This window comes from Megascapheus bottae, chromosome 26 (assembly GCF_031878675.1).
Source record: "Megascapheus bottae isolate mThoBot1 chromosome 26, mThoBot2.hap1, whole genome shotgun sequence".
Classification (NCBI taxonomy): Eukaryota; Metazoa; Chordata; class Mammalia; order Rodentia; family Geomyidae; genus Megascapheus; species Megascapheus bottae.
The window spans coordinates 13636489-13652783 of NC_143534.1; the positions used below are offsets into that span (position 1 = coordinate 13636489).

Here is a 16295-nt window from a genome sequence, read left to right on the forward strand (position 1 = left end):
ATTTATTTACCTGTTGCGCTTTTCTTACAAATGGCAAATCTCCAGTGCATCCTTTCCCTGTGCTCACATTGCTTCAGCATCTGATGACCATTTGGACAGCAAATCTCCGTTCAGGACACAATTCCCCCTACTCTCTCCATCCATTTTTTCCCCCAGTGTCTGAGGCTCTGCTTGGCACCAAGCCTGCGAGGGGCGGGGCTTCGACGTCATCAGGTGTGCGACGCCACGCACGACACGGCGGCGCCACGCACCACACGGCGTCGTCCTTCCTCTAGTCGTGCCACCGTCTCTGAGCCTACCGCGCATGCGTGACCGAGCAGGCTGGCGGCCTGGATCCACAGGTTTGCCCTTCAGCTTAGTTACCCCTTGCCTCATGTACCGTGCTGTTTGTGTCCCAAGTGTTTCCAAAATTCGCCTGTCTTCCCTCGCGCCCAGGCGGCGGCTTCTTCCAATGGCGGAGGAAGCACCCCCGCCATGATTATCTTGGTCGGGCGCCGGCTAGGCCTCGGTTAGGCCTCGGCTGGGCCTCAGCTGGGCTTCGTCTAGGCCTTGCGGCCCACTGTTGAGTCAGCCCGGCTCGTTTCTGCCGAGCCAGAGACTCAGGCAGCCAAAGGCAATTACGAGAAGAATTTACGGTCATAGGAAGTACAGTGCGGCATGGGTGTGTGAGTGGCTGTGTTTTGAGCGTTCGTGTCCCCACCTCGGCCTGTGTGCACGCCTGCCCATTAACCGGTCCTCCTTCTGTCCTTCTGTATTTCCTTGTGTGCTTCCTCCATCTGCCTTACATAATAGGAGGCTTAGTGTCAAGACTTGGGGCATGCCAGGCTGACACATAACCTTTTGTCTGTAAGTTGGGGCCTCTCATTTAGGGCTTTTGGACATTCTCAAGATGCATGTGTTCAGGCTCCCCTACATCATGAATCCAGAAAGAAGAAATGGGGTTTAAGTAGGATTTACAAGTGAAGGGACTGGGTATCTGAGTGAGTTTATGCAATCAAATTCAATGACAAGTGGCAGTGATAAACCCTTCAGCAATAACAATGAGATGTGGTGATTAGATTTGAGGCTTCATAATTTAAAAATAGCCAAGACTGAAATATGGATGTGTGAACGTTCATTAAATATCAAAATGTAATTGTATTCCAAGTGGAATGTAATCTAGCTAGGATCTTGTAAAGGAACTTGAGGCCATTGGGAAAATGTTACTCAACACAATATTGTTGTCAGCAGTAAGACCCATTGGATGATGAAACGATGAAATGAATCAAGAGTTATCTAGAAAACAAAGAGAAGTCACAGGCTTAAAAAAATAGGAATGCTGTATATGTCAGTGGCTCATGCTTGTAATCCTACTCAGGTGGCTGAGATACAAGGATGGCCAGTCAAAGCAAGTCCATGCAGGAAAAACCCAACAGTCTTATTTCCATTTTCAGAAAAAAGCTGAAAGTGGCCTTGGGGCTGAATTGGTAGAGTGAGAACCTTGAGTGAAAAAAACCTGTAATAGTACTCAGGCGATGAGTTCAAGGATTGGAGAAAATTGACAGACAGACAGACAGACAGACACACACACGGAATAAAAAGAGGTACAAATATAGATATTTGAGAGATTCAAAAATGATAAAACACTATAATGAAATTAGATAAAATAACCAATTTTCTAGGAAATAGAGATGGCAAAAAATTTTCAGATGAAAGAGAAAATATAATCTGACATCATCTTTTGTAAGACTTAAACATGTTTATAAATAGTATGTTTATACAAACTTAAGATCCTAAATAAAGTTTATCCAAAAGTTTTATACAGTTAAATATGTTGGGCAGTTACTGTCTTAAAAAATTGTATGGCAAACTGACTTACTACCTTAATAATGACACTTGACAATTATGGAATATTTTTATGTGCACTATACTCTTCTAAGTGACTTTTATGTACACTCATTATTATCCTTAAAAATCCTAATGGAAATGTTAGCAAATATGACTCAGCAATATGTTGGACAAGTACACAATGATCAAATAGTTACTTTTCTCTCTTAATAAATGAAAGGAGAAATGTCAGCTGCAGTAAAACAATTGACAAAATATTTTTTCAGTTCACTTTGTAATTTCATGTGGCCAACTTATGGGCAATAAAGTATAATCTCCTGAGGTATTTTTGTAGGTAGCTGTACTTTGAATCATCTACGGGCCCACGTGATAAAGGCTTGATCCCCACTTTGACACTATTGGCAGGTGATGGAAATTTTTAAGACATATAGGAGATATCTTCTGATCTTTTCATGGGTTGGTCAGACTATCCCTATTGTTTCTTTCTTTCACAGGTGAACAGTGCTGTGGGCTGCCACTGTTTTCCTAACATGATGTGTTAACTACTGACAAGAAGTCTAAAAACAAGGTGTCCAGCTGACTATGATGTGAAATCTCCAAAACTGTGAGATAAATCTTCTACATTGAATATCTCAGGTATTTTTGTTACAGCAGTAGAAAGCTGACTAACACAAAAACCATTTCCCCTTATCTATTCTTTTTTCTGCTTTATGACTTGGATTGTTTATGAGAATGAAGTCATCTATCACATTCAACAAGGTAGACTAGCCTGGAAATTCATAGATTCTTGAGCAGTATCTGTTAAGTAATTTTAGAACACATATAACTAAATGATTAACAGCTTGTGGAGAATTTGTTGTTTTTACAATGTACAGGACACAGTACAAAACTGTACCTGTTACTATTTAAGAAATACATCTACATTGCCACAGCCTTACTTTCTTCTGAAACCAGCTACTTTAGGAAGTAGACATTTCTCTCCTTTACAAGTTCTAGAGCAGTTTACTTTTGTGGTGTGTTGATAAATGTTTAAGAACTGAATTTCCAAGAGAGAAAAATAAAGCATCACAATTTAAAGCATCTGTGACTTTCAAGACATAACTTCTGCTGTGACTTTTGGCTACCAGTAAAAACTTACTGAAGGTGTGTTTCAGAAAATAATGTGCACTTCAAAGCTGTTGCAGGTAGCATAAGCAATCTTCAGTAAAGTAGAACCCATGTTAGTGCCATAGTTTGGATCTGGAATGTTCCTCCAAGGCATGTAGGTAGGCTAGCTTGAGCAGAGATTGTGATAAGGTGGAACTAAGGTTGGGGCCTAGCAGAAGGAAGTTAGGTGACTAGGGGTATGCCCTTGAAGGTGGTGAGATTGGGATCCTAGTCCTTTCTCTCTTTCTTTGCTTCCTGGCTACTATCAGACGAGGAGCTGGATACCACACATCCTTTCTGTTATGATTTCTGCCTCACAAAGCAATAGGGCCAAACAACCATTGACTGAAATTTCTGAAACTTGAACAAAATAAACCTCCATACCTAATATGTTTATTTTGTCAAGTGTTTTGTCTCAGTGACATAAAATTGAGTAATACTTCTGTCTATGAAGGTTGGAATGATATGGGTATGGTTGTAGGTGAATGAGGCAACCTTCTACATCCTTAATCTATAGTATCTGCAACTTGGGGCAGTTTACCTGGTAATTCCCAGGACTGAATTATCAGTATAACAAGAACAATTTGTTTCTCTAAAGAGTGCATCATACAAAGGCAGAAAATCCAAGTTTCAAAACCTGTCAACTGCCATTCTGATAAGAACCACCTACAAAGGACAGCTATAAATTTGACTATCACTGCTGTTTTTTTCTTTTATCTTTTACTACTGGGACTCTAACTTTATCTCTGAGTGATCTACCCTGTGGTTACAGTAAGTGCTGTGCATTATCAGGTCAAAGTGCAGACACACTGAATAAAGATAACACAAAATAAATTTGAACTATGGTTCACTGCTGCTTTTCTGTGATAGGAATTTAGTTTCATTATGTGGTAAAAGAAATAACACCAAGTACAAAAACTACATGTCAGATGGAAAGAGACAGGCTAAAAGAAAGCTATTAAACAGGGACTATGAAGAAAATTCAAGAAAATGTGTTAGCCCTATTTCAGCCTATTGATTCTTTTCTTCATATCTTTTAATGCCATTATTTGAAGGTATAATCTACACTATACATGAATTAATTTAATTTCTTACAAATAAATATTTAGGTGGAAGAGGTAGAATGCTTGCCATTCTACTTTTTTTTTTTACTGAAAAGTTGATAGTAAATTTCTTTCTCACTCTTATTCAACATACTTAATTAGGCCAATTAGTTGGAAAAGAGTTACCAGAAATGTTAAAGCAAATTTTTAAAACTTAATTTAAAGGTTTTGATAGATTAGTGGCTATTCCTAGTCCACAGGTAAGAACAAATGTCTTCAATGTAAGGAAAATGGAAACCCTTCAGGGTTGGTACTTGTGCTCCCATTTCTAATTTCAGGAATCTGTCTGCCACTTGGACTTCGAAGAAAGAGATCACAATGCAGAAAGGGTTCATAAATAATCTTTCAATTATAACATAGTCTCTGACCTCTAAATTTGAGACCATGTAAATAACAGTTTGGCTTTAGGTGAGAGGAAGCTATCTTTTTAGAGAGAAGAAAAATTTTAGCTAACCAAATGCCAATTTGTTACTTGAGAATGAATTATGATAATACAAAGAAAATATAATCTAGAAACCAAAGGAAAAATAGTATGCATACACAAATATGATTATATATATGTTTAAATAATTTCTCCAAGATGGTTTCAGAGCACAAAACACATTTTGTTCAAATCTTTAAAAATAGCAAGAGGGTATGATTGAAAGATGACTATGAATGTTCTGAGATAAACCAATTAGAAACATAAAATACTGTGTGAGGAGCAATATACCTACTATCTGGTGAATATAACTGTAACCCTTCTATACATTACAATAAAAAAGAAAAAAGCATAAAATACCAATTCACATAGTAGATAGTGAAATAAAGATATGAAAGGATTTTGAGTAGTCAGAGAGAAGAAACAAAGCTGCCTCTTTGTGTTCTTAAAGTGATTACTATCATACTTATGATATTATATTATTTTAGGTTTTTGAGAAAAGGTCTCTGTGTAGTCCAGGTTGACCTCAAATTTGTGATCATCCTGTCTCATCCTCTCAAGTGCTGGGATTATCAGTGTGTGGCACTACGCCTTACCATTCATGTTATTTATGTATAGCATATTATCAAATTTACCAACTTTTGGGTTACTCTATTTGAAACCCCAAATCAATAATTATTTGTTATGTTTTAACAACATGTGTTGTAAACCAGCCATACCATCTTCTCACTTTTCATCCCTGAGTTCAGGTGGTAGACCTGAAGTTCAGCTGAGACGAGTCGAAGTGTTGCAGTTTGTTAGCCATAGAGACTGGCTTAATGATAGCCTGGAACACAAACAGAGCCAAAGGTATTTCTGTTGGGAATATAGGAAGGCCAAAGTCTGCTCTCTATAGCCCTGTTAGTCCCCTGCCACGAAAAAGGATGCATAAGTGGCTTTATTCAGGATCATTAATGAAATTTCATAATGAAGCCAGCACAGAGGAAGGCAGGTTGGGAGAGGAAATAGAAATCTCCAATTACTTTGTAAAGCTGAGATGGGACTCGGCAGCTGAACAGGGAATGATTTCCACTTTTTTTTTTAAGTGCCAAGTTGGTTCAAACTTTATACACTTGCAACTATATAGGTTCTAAGATAAAGGTGTTCAGCTATTAAAAGTCCTAAATTTTAAAGTAATGGATATTTAAGCATCAAATCTCATGTTTTGCATTTCAAAACATGCAGAAGCAAGCAAATATTTATCATTCATCTAATAGTACAGACATTTGAACTCAGTCAAACTACCACTTAAGTCACGCCATCCCTTTTTGCTTTAGTTATATTTCGAATAGGGCTCGTGTTTGTGTCTGGGCAAGCCTAGATCACATTCCTCCTATTTATGCTTTCCCTCATAGCTGGCAGGTTTGTGCTACCACATTTATCTTTTATTAATTGAGACAGAGGTCTCATGAACTTCATGCTAGCCTTGACAGGTATCCACATGATTTCTGCCTCCTAACTAGTTAGAATTTAATCATGATCAACTGTGGCCATTTATTTTGGAGGAATGTACACATTAGGAATGTTCCTGATGTAGTAGAGAGTTTGACCTTGGCCCCGAGGAGGTCTGTTAAGCAGAACATAACCAAGGAGTTGTTCAAATAAAATTTCAATATTAGTTTCAGCTTTCCTGGTTACAAAATGTTTGCTTAAGATTGAAAATATTTTCAACCAAGTACAATTCTCCTTACACTGTCATAGAATATTTTGATTAACTAATTATATTGTATCTGCATTTTCACTGTTTCCAAATATTAATTTTAAGAAAAAATATTATGTTGATGAAATTAAAATGAATTGATTGATCCAGTTATGAACTTTAAAGGCAAACTGAAGTGATCATTTCTATCATAGTCCTTAATTGTCACCATGGAAATGATCACTTATAATTGGTGGAGGTTTCTAAGATGCTTTATCTAAAATGGCTGAAACTTACTATAAAAGATTTTATGCATGACTAAGCCAAATTAGTTCTGCATGTTGAGGCTTTAATGTCTATTAGGAGAATGCAGTTTGGCAGTAGGCAATCTTCATGGTAGGATACATTCTGCATATTTGGGTTGCCAATCAAAAAGACTGAATTGATGCTTCTAGGTGTTATTTGATAAAGTCAACAATCAGACTTGTGCCTTCAAGAAACATTTTGTGAAGTTGACCTTTAATGTGAAAAAGCAAATTGTATTTCTTTGGTTTTAGAACTCATCTTGTCACAAACCAGTTGTCAGGGCTGCTTTCACGATATTAAGTTTTAGGACAAAATTAATTTTCAATTGTATAGACCTGTAATAAATTTAAGATGGAAAAGAATATTCTTAAAGTGATTTTGAGAGAATATGGGCAAATTCAAGAGAGGAACTACTGAGTATTCTAGAAAAAATACTGTCATTAAGTTATTCTTTTTACTTTTTTATGTGGTTCCTAGAGCTTGAACTCTGGGCTTGGGGGGCACTGTACCTGAGCTCCTTTTTGCTCAAGGCTAGCACTCTACTATTTGAGCCACAGCCCCACTTCCAGCTTTTTCCATGATTAATTGGAGTCTCATAGAATTTCTTGCCTGAACTGGCTTGGTACCAGACTATGTAGACCTCAGACTCCCGAGTAGCTAGGATCACAGCTCTGAGTGCCCATCCATCATGAAGTGTACTGGGAATTTACAGTTAAAGATTTTGCTAAATGATGTTAAAAAGATGTTGTCCTTGTCTACCTGCATGCCTGCATGCCTGCCCACCCTCCCTTCCTCCTACGCGCTCTTGCTCTCTCTCTCTCTCTCTCTCTCTCTCGCTCTCTCTCTCTCTCTTTCTCATTTCTTTCTTCTATCTCCTTCTTTCCTTCTCTCCCTCCCCTTCTCCCCTTCCCTTTTATCCCTCCTCCTCTCTTCCTTCCCTCCATCCCTCCCTCCTTTCCTTTTTTCATTCCTTGTTTCTTTTCTTCCTTTCTTTGCCAGTGATAAGGCAAGGCCTTGCACTCCTGCTTAGTTTTTTTTTTTTTTATCATATGCTATCTGGTGTCTTCAGCTCTTGTACTGCGCTACATTGTTCTAACTTTCTTCTTTCTCCTTCATTAATGCCTGTCAGTTGGCTTTCATTCTCTAATATTCTGTCAACCTGTCTCACTTATTCTAATGACCTGTTCTGTTCTTATAATGTCACGAATATCCTTTAAAACGGTTCCTTAACTTCATGCTAACAGGTATATGAAAGTATTGAAGAGACTAGTACTTAAGTATATGTTTATCTGGGAGTTGTCTTTCTTCTCTTCATTGAAAGAAAATTAATTTTGTGTTCTTTGCATGTAATTTGCCAAAACAATTGTCTCATTATCCATTGTGATACTAAAAATCATGTATAGGCTCTTGAAGTGTTCCCATTTCAATCCTAGATAAGAATCTAGATAAGGAAAATTAATCTTTTCCATCTCTAAACCAAAGCCTTCAAAAAGAAAATTAAATATATGAGTTCTAAATAAAGAATACAGCATAGGCCTTTTTTTTTTGCCTGGGCTTGAACTCAGGGCCTGGACACTGTTCTTGAACTTTCTCAAGGCTACCACTCCACCACTTAAGCTACAGCACCACTTCCAGCTTTTGTTTTTCTGTGTATGTGGTACCAAGGAATCAAATCCAGGGTTTTGTGCATGCTAGGCAAGAACTCTTCCACCAGGTCATGTTCCTGGCCCCAGAATATGCTTTTAAAAATTTATGTAGTAATGTAGTAATTAATAGATTAATTCCATTCAGAATTTTATACTGGGTATCATTATGGATGCTATATTACAACCAGATGACATATCACAATAAATTGTTTTTGGTGTAAGTATGACTATCAGGAACTTAATTTTCTTAGCCTCCTTTGAAATAAAAACTATTCTTGTGATAATGCCTTGTTTCTTTTTTTTCTGCTAAATAATTAAGATGTGAAGAAGAAAGTGGACTTTTAATTGTTCCATTTAGTGTAGAGTGGATGACTATTTGAATGAGACTCTCAATATTTCAGTCGCTTATTCAACTCATAATCTTTCCAATGAAACTTCCCAGAAAAACTCAACCATTTAGAATCCATTGTAATATTCATTCACTTATTTTGTTAACAGCCTGAAAGTGTTAATGCAGTAAACTCAGTTGACAAACTTATTCTGAAAAGCAAGAGAAATGTATATCCATATCTTGTCAGGGCTAACGTAGTCCTTTTATTTGCATCTAGACCTTGATTGCTATCTTTTATTAACTTTTGATTACTTTAGGGAAGAACCTTTTACATTTTGGTAGAATAATTCAAAGCTGTATCACATTTGGTATGAGTCAGTTATCTAGCCAGAGAGCAGAATATTAAGTTTTAAGTAAAGGGTTCAGATTTTATTTCAGTTAGAAGAGACTGGTATTCATGTGGGAACAATACTCTGAGTGCTATCATAAAACCCAACTCATGCATTGATTGACATTCAGGTAAAACTAATTTACTCTGAAATCAATGCAGGTGTGTCTGTGTTCCAGTTTCTATTACTTCATAACAAACCAGTCCCAAACTTAGTGATTTACAGCTCCCAGTCTTTGGTCAGATCTCATGAATTTGGTAGGTCAGAAATTTGTGTAGTGCTCATATTCTGTAATTTAGACAGTCTCTGTTGAGCCTTTAACTAGTCTAGAATATCCAAGGGGCTGTATTTGAAATCTGGGACCTCTGGGATAAAACAGCTAGATGAATCTATCAGGGAAGGAACTTTCCATCAGGAAGGTTGCAGATTCTTCCTGGATAACAGACTTACTCCAGTAGAACCATTCAGGCACTGCCTGGCCTGGTCCAGAAGTCACAAGCACCACTTTAACTACCTTCTGTTGATTGGAACTGAACCACTGGGAAATCCAGGTTCACATGCAAAGGGAAGCACAGAGGCAGGCATGTGGGGGATGAGAGGAACTGTCATGGAAAGTACCTGTCACAGTGTGCTCAGAATTTCTCCAAACTACTTAGCTTATTGTCTCTGTGTCTTGGAGTATTTAAATATTTTATTCTTCATTTCATTGTCTACAATATGGGGATAACTGTGAGAATATTTCAGAGATCAAATGAGATATTAACTGGAAGTATCTCTTGGAGAACTATAATAGGAACTGAAAAAGTTACAGCTAATATTAGTTATTAAAGAAAAGAGAGAGACCAAAAAATTTTACTGGAGGGAAAGAGTATATAATTTGAGCAGGTATCCTAAGAAAGCAATGTACTTAAGTAAATCACTATTTCCCCTCTAAAACTTAGATGTTATTTATACTTCAGATATCTCTGTATTCAATACTATGACTTTAATGAAAATGAACATTTATTAGTGCAAATGATCACTCTCCTAAATGTGATGTACATATGTACATATTATCCTAATTCCTACAACATGCCTCTGACACCAATATTACTATCATTCTTATTTTGTAATAGAGGAAACAAAGAGTTTGTGTAGTAACTTGTACAACTGAGGAACAATGATTTGAATTTATCTTCAGACTTCATTTTTAGTCACAATTTTTAAGCTTCTCTTATAAGGACTTAATTATAAGAAACATATAACAGGATAATAATGTTTTAAAGAGTTGAAATATTTGGTTACATAAGTGAAATTATCTGACTTGTAAATAATGAAATGGTCTTAGAACTTGTTTCTATTAGTAATTACTGAATTAGTTTTATCTTTTATAATGTATATTATTAGTGTTGGTTCACTACCTAGAAAATTAAATTTATAACAAATGTCTGGTATTGATTTAGTAGGCTCTCTCTATACAAAATATATTTAATAGACTATTTTTAGTAAACTCTATTCTTACTTTTTTTTGGTCGGTTGTGGGACTTGAACTCTGGGCCTGAGAATTTTCCCTGAGCTCTTCAGGTCAAGGCTAGCATCCTACCCCTTGAGCCACAGTGCCACTTCGGTTTTTTCTGGTGATTATTTGGAGATAGAGTCTCTGAATTTGAATTTTGGGTGTGTGATCACCTATTTCATAAGCATTACATTCATGTCAAATTCTTCTTGAAAATATTTTTAGACTTAACAATACTTAACAGCATAATAGAGTCCTGGAAAAATAAGCTAACACATGACCTCAAAATAAGTAATACTCATAACTTCATCCATTGAACATAACAAAATTAACCTAAATGCCTGGGCTTGTTTGAATATTCTTTTCTAGTATGTATTCATAGCTATTTGAACCATTTAAACCCATTGAAAAAATGTGAGTTTTCCTCTCTTAATTTTTCTAATTGTCAGATAGTGTTAGCCCAAGATTTTGCAGAGACACCATTTCATTCTGAATAATTTATAATCAATGTGGGTTTTCTGGTTCTGCTAGGTGACTGATTATTTATTTATTACTTGTCTGAGGGTTTTTATCTTCCAAAATAGAATTTTAATGAACATTAAATCAATTAGACTTTATTTGACAGTCATTGCAGATTCACTGTTTGGGAGTCTAAACTTTTTTATTTTGATAAATGTGCACTGATATAACAGAATTGCTGAGCCACTCATTAAAATGAGGGAATATTTTTCTAGTAAAAAATATCCTATTCTGTTACATAAAATAGTCTTTTTAATGAGGCCTAGATTTTAGTAAAGTCCTTGTTTTGTAAGTGAATGATTTCTTAGCAAAAATTCCTATGCACCATTTAGAAAAAGGCTATCTCTATTTTTTTCATCTAAAGATAAAATGGCTATGTGCCAAGGGAATTGCATTTAATTTTCCACTCATAATATTTAAAAAATCATCTTTAGTTTGTTGTGTTTTTTTTCTCAAACTTTGATCAGTCCATAGTGCATCCATCAGATAGATACCCAAGGGAAATTAACAGTACAGAAACTCAACCACATAGTTCAGCTGCCAAGAGATAAGAGGAAGGAAGGATAGCAGCTAAAATGGTTGGCTGAAAATGAAGCTTTTGAGTGATGTAGTCATATATTTTTCAGTATTAACAGGGATCGCAGCCAGGGTGGCCTAAGAAGATATTTGTTTACCACAATGGAATTGGGAGGGTTCCTTATTGCTTGAGATTCTATTAGAATTTATTCCATGAACAGGAATTGAGGAGGGTGGTAAATATATTATAAACTTAATAATGCTTTTGATGATGCAGAACTAAAGTCTAACTACTCCTTTAGGTAGTTCTGTGATCTGTGGGTAAATTCCTTTTCAAACTGACTCTGCTTCACTAATTGAACAAATATTGATGGCAGTGGGTGGAGAACATTTTTGGGGGGATATAATTATATGCAGGATTTTTTTAAAGTAAATATTATTTAAAAAATTATAGGACTGGGAGCTTGTCCTCGTGGTAAAGTGTTTGTCTGGCATGCACAAAGATCAGGGTTTGATTCCTCAGTACCACATACATAGAAAAAGCCGAAAGTGGTGCTGTGGCGCAAGTGGTAGAGCTCTAGCCTTGAGAAAGCCCAAGGACAGTGCTCAGGCCCTGAGTTCAAGCCCCAGGACTGGCAAAGAGAATTATCTTTAGTTGTCCAAAGAACTTTCAGTTCAGTATGTCGAGTTATGAGTGCAGTGCATCCTGATCAATGTCACCCCTTCATCATTCCCCCATCTTTCCCCTTCGTTTACTTGATTGCATTTTCACACATATATATTGAATACTATGACTGTATTTGCCCAACCCATTTTCACATGTGTATAATGAATATTATGATTGTATTTGCCCACCCTTCATGATGAAAATAAGTTATCAGATCCTGATCTAGTGCATGGTAGAAACTCAGTAAATGCTCAAGCCCTTGCTTTCCATTTGCATTCTCTATCACTTGTTTCTACCTAAAAAGGAAGTTCTAGAGGTTAGTGTGATCTGTTTTGTTACACATTTATTTATATGCTTCCCATATCACACAGTGGCTTTAAGAACCAGGCAGATCATTATATACAAAACCCTAATGTGCTTTATAGATAGGAAACATTCTTGCTTTCTCATGCCAGAATCATGAAAAAATCCTTTGCCTTCTCTGAGTTGCTTTCTTCTTCTTGAAGTTGTATGAGATGAAGTATGGAAATTGATGTAGTCCCCAGCTTGCCATTTAATGGACTTTCTGTGAAGTTTAAATCTGGGACTCCATTATAACAAATAAAGGTGTGCTGGTTGAACTGTGTCTAATTTTAATCCAGCAACTGTCAACTGAAAGAATCACAGAGTTGGCTGTGAGTCTTGCTTGGTGTATCCCTGAGCTGCAGCTGTCACTGATAATTTTGTAACAGCTCAGTTAGCACAGTGGTAAGCTATTTCTTTCAGGCAACTTCTGTATTTGAGAACAAAAACTTAAAATCATTTCAGAGCAGGTACCTGCATTCCAATTAATTCTAAAAGATGTCTTAGCACTTTTTTGACCTTGGCTTTAAAATTTTATTTAAAACATTTAGCGTAACATGCTCTCTCTGTGTGAAAGTTTCATATGGGATATAATAAATCATTGCGACAGCCAAAATACACAGTGGGAATTGTTACATGTTTCATTGGTCAGGAAAGCAATGTGAGTTTATTGCCATACTTAAAAAGTCTAATGGTAGACATAACCATTAAATTTGTTTCAAATGTTTTAAATTCAGGATATTCAGCAATATGATTGGCCATGCTTAAAGAAACCTAGCTGTTGCTAGGACCTGATATGTAAGTGTAGCAGTGGGATTATAAGTGAAGTATTTAAGATATGAATATAGAAAGGGCATTAGTGATGGCTGTGAAATTAGCTTTGACCATTGTGAGGTATCAAGGAATAGTGCTGTTCTTGAGTCTGTAGCAAGGCTTAAAATGTCGTCGTAACCCAATAGCTGAGTTTTCAGTGTCTCTCTTGAATAATAAATCTTTAGGAGCATGAAACTGTGGCAGACTATCCAAGAAGCTTCAAACTTTTCATAGTTATGTTTGTGGGTTTGTTGTTTGAGGGTTCTGAGGCATTAGCACAGATCTTTGAAATTGAAGTTGCTATTCAGTGCCCCCATGAAAGAACCTGCTTTTGGAAGTCAGAATTTAAGGAAAGCAAATGAAGCTCTTTTCTTTTAGTCCATTTTCTATTACTAATTAATTACAGAGCAATGATTCTCACACCATAACTATGTCAGCATCATTCAGAGACAAGGATGTGCCTGGGGATATGTATTTTGCCATGTGTTCATGGGAGTGCTCTTTGAGAACTAGGGACACACAGGAAATGTCTTAGTAGGCTGTATTACACCATATGGATCTTAATATCTGGCTCAAAGAAGAGATGATTTTTCATATGTAAATAAGAAATCCAGAAGGAAAGTCACTAGAGCAGTTTAGTGTATGGGACATTGTGGGACCAGATTCCACGCTTTTGCCACATTTTCATTGTGTTGCCCATGACTATTTCTTATAATTGCAATTCTGGGATGAAATTAACAGCACAGTAGCATTCAGAAACAGAAGAATAAAGGAATTGGATATATATCCTAGGATACCAATAGGAAATCATCAAACATTAATGGTGACAAACTTGTAGATGATGTTAGGAAAAGGTGCTCTGGCTTTGTTTTATACAACATACTGACTGTTGTTATCCATTTCCCCCCCACCCTGGCTCCCCCGTCTCCCTCTCTCTCTCTTTTATGTTTCCCTCCTTCTCTATTTTCCATTCCTCTGAATTTTTATTTTTACACAATTTCTTAGTACTAAATTATCTTTTCTGTCTTCTGTCTGTTAAAAACTATTAGGCCAATCAATACTTGAAGTTGAGATTTTCGAACCAAATGTCCTTTTTTCTTGCTTTTCTGGGGAACAGAGTTAAATTTCCTTTTTCTTCATGCTATTCAAAAATTTCCATCTTCACTCTTATTTTTTTTCCCAGTCATGGGGCTTGAACACTGTCTCCGAACATTATTTCTCAAGGCTACTTTGAGCCACAGTGCTACTTTCAGTTTTCTGGTTGTTAAATGGAGATAAGAGTCTCATGGATTTGGGACAGGGAGTTTGGCCTAGTGGTAGAGTGCTTGCATAGCATGCATGAAAACTCGGGTTCTGTACCTCAGTACCACATACATAGCAAAAGCCAGAAGTGGTGCTGTGGCTCAAGTGATAGAGCTCTAGCCTTGAGAAAGCCAAAGGACAGTGCTCAGTCCCCTGAGTTCAAGGTCCAGGACTGGAAAAAAGAGTCTCATAGATTTTGCTGTTCAGGCTGGCTTTGAACCATTAGATCTCAGATCTCAGGCTCCTGAGTAGTAGGATTACAGGCATGAGCTACCAGCACCTGGCTTCATCACCTTTTTTTTTTTTTGATGGAAAATTTTGAGCAAGACAAGACTAATTCCATTTTTCCTTTCAGCCTCTCATCTGCCCCCTCCTCTGTTTCTCCTTTCCTCTGCTTCCCCTTCCCCTTCTCCTTGTTTCATTTCCTCTTGTTTCTTCTTCCTCTCTCTGTCTGTATTTCTGTTTCTTTCTGTCTTCAATACTAGGGTTTGAATTTAGGGTCTTATTAGCTAATCATTTACCACTTGTGCTATGACCCAATTCTTTTCCTTCGTATTTATTTTTCAGGTAGGGCCTCTGGCTTCTGCCCACGTGGATTCTGAACCTTGATCTGCCTACCTCCACATCCTGAATACCTAAGATTAAAGTCATGAGTTGTTATCCCTGAGTTTGTGAGTTGTTTTCTGTTCCTTTCTCTTATACTCCAGAAATAATTCTTTATTATAACTTGGCAGCTTTGACTTGGAAGCAAGCTGCGAGTGCTGCCATTTTTTCCCATACTACATTTCCATCACTACAACTGCTCCCAATGAACCCTCTCTTATCTGAATATTCTTCAAGTCTCACCTTGGACTTCTTAAATTTATTCTCAACATGGGACCAGAGTGGTTCCATTAAAATGTAAATAAGATCAAATAACTTCTCTGTTTAATATCCTTCAGTGGGTTCCCATCTCATTACAATTATGAGCCAAAGGTGTGATACTGGCCTACAGTGTTCACCTTTCTCCCCATGTTGCTGCTGCTTCTTGATCAGATGGGCGAGACTGTCTGCTGGGGACATTTGCTCTTGCTGTTCCTGGAGCTCCATGCTTTACTGTTCACTTTTCTTCGGGCCTTGCCTCAAAAAGAGCCCTTTCCCAGCATATCTGCATTGAAAATTACGCCCTTGTCCTTGTCCCTCACCATTCCAATCTCTGTACGCTCTGTAGAGCACTTAGAAACATCCTTTATATTCTAGCTGTAATTTATTTCATTCATTTATTACTTGCTTTCCTCCACTAATAGCCAATTTCCATGATAGTATCCCTGTTTGTTCCCTTGATTGCTGTTGTTAAAGGAGCACTAAGGCAGCAGATGAATGGAAAAGGAAACAACTGAGTGAATGCAATTATAATTTGCAATGTACACCTGTGGAAAAGGAAGTAGGACGTAGTATGAATGGTGGTGGAAGGGTTAGGTGGGAGTGGAAGAGTGGATATACAAAGGGATGATTTGGATCAAAATGCTCTGTACACATAGATGGACGTGTTAAATTGTGGCCTTATTGTATCACACAAATGCAAATCTAGGAGCAGGAGATCAATCACAGACTCAGAAATAGTCATCATTTTTCCTACTGTTCTGTCATCTTCTTCACCTGTGTCTTAACTTAGTGGACACTCAATTTTCTGTGTTTAGTTTCTAAGAACAATAACATACATTGAAATGCATGTCTTATTCATACAATATGGATATGAGTAAGATAAGATTAAACTGTTCTTCCATCATGATTCTGAAACCCTTTCATCTGTCT

The 16295-nt window shown here is 37.0% G+C and overlaps 1 protein-coding gene across 2 annotated transcripts in view; it reads left to right on the forward strand.

The window, feature by feature from the left end:
* Positions 1 to 283: 283 nt before the first annotated feature.
* The window catches only part of Malrd1 (MAM and LDL receptor class A domain containing 1), a 361316-nt gene continuing 345304 nt past the window's right edge, over positions 284 to 16295 (forward strand). For both annotated transcript variants that reach the window (XM_090318992.1, XM_090318991.1), the window contains exons 1-2: positions 284 to 341; positions 2322 to 2463. The gene's annotated coding sequence lies outside the window, so the exon portion shown is untranslated. The remainder of the gene's footprint in view (positions 342 to 2321; positions 2464 to 16295) is intronic.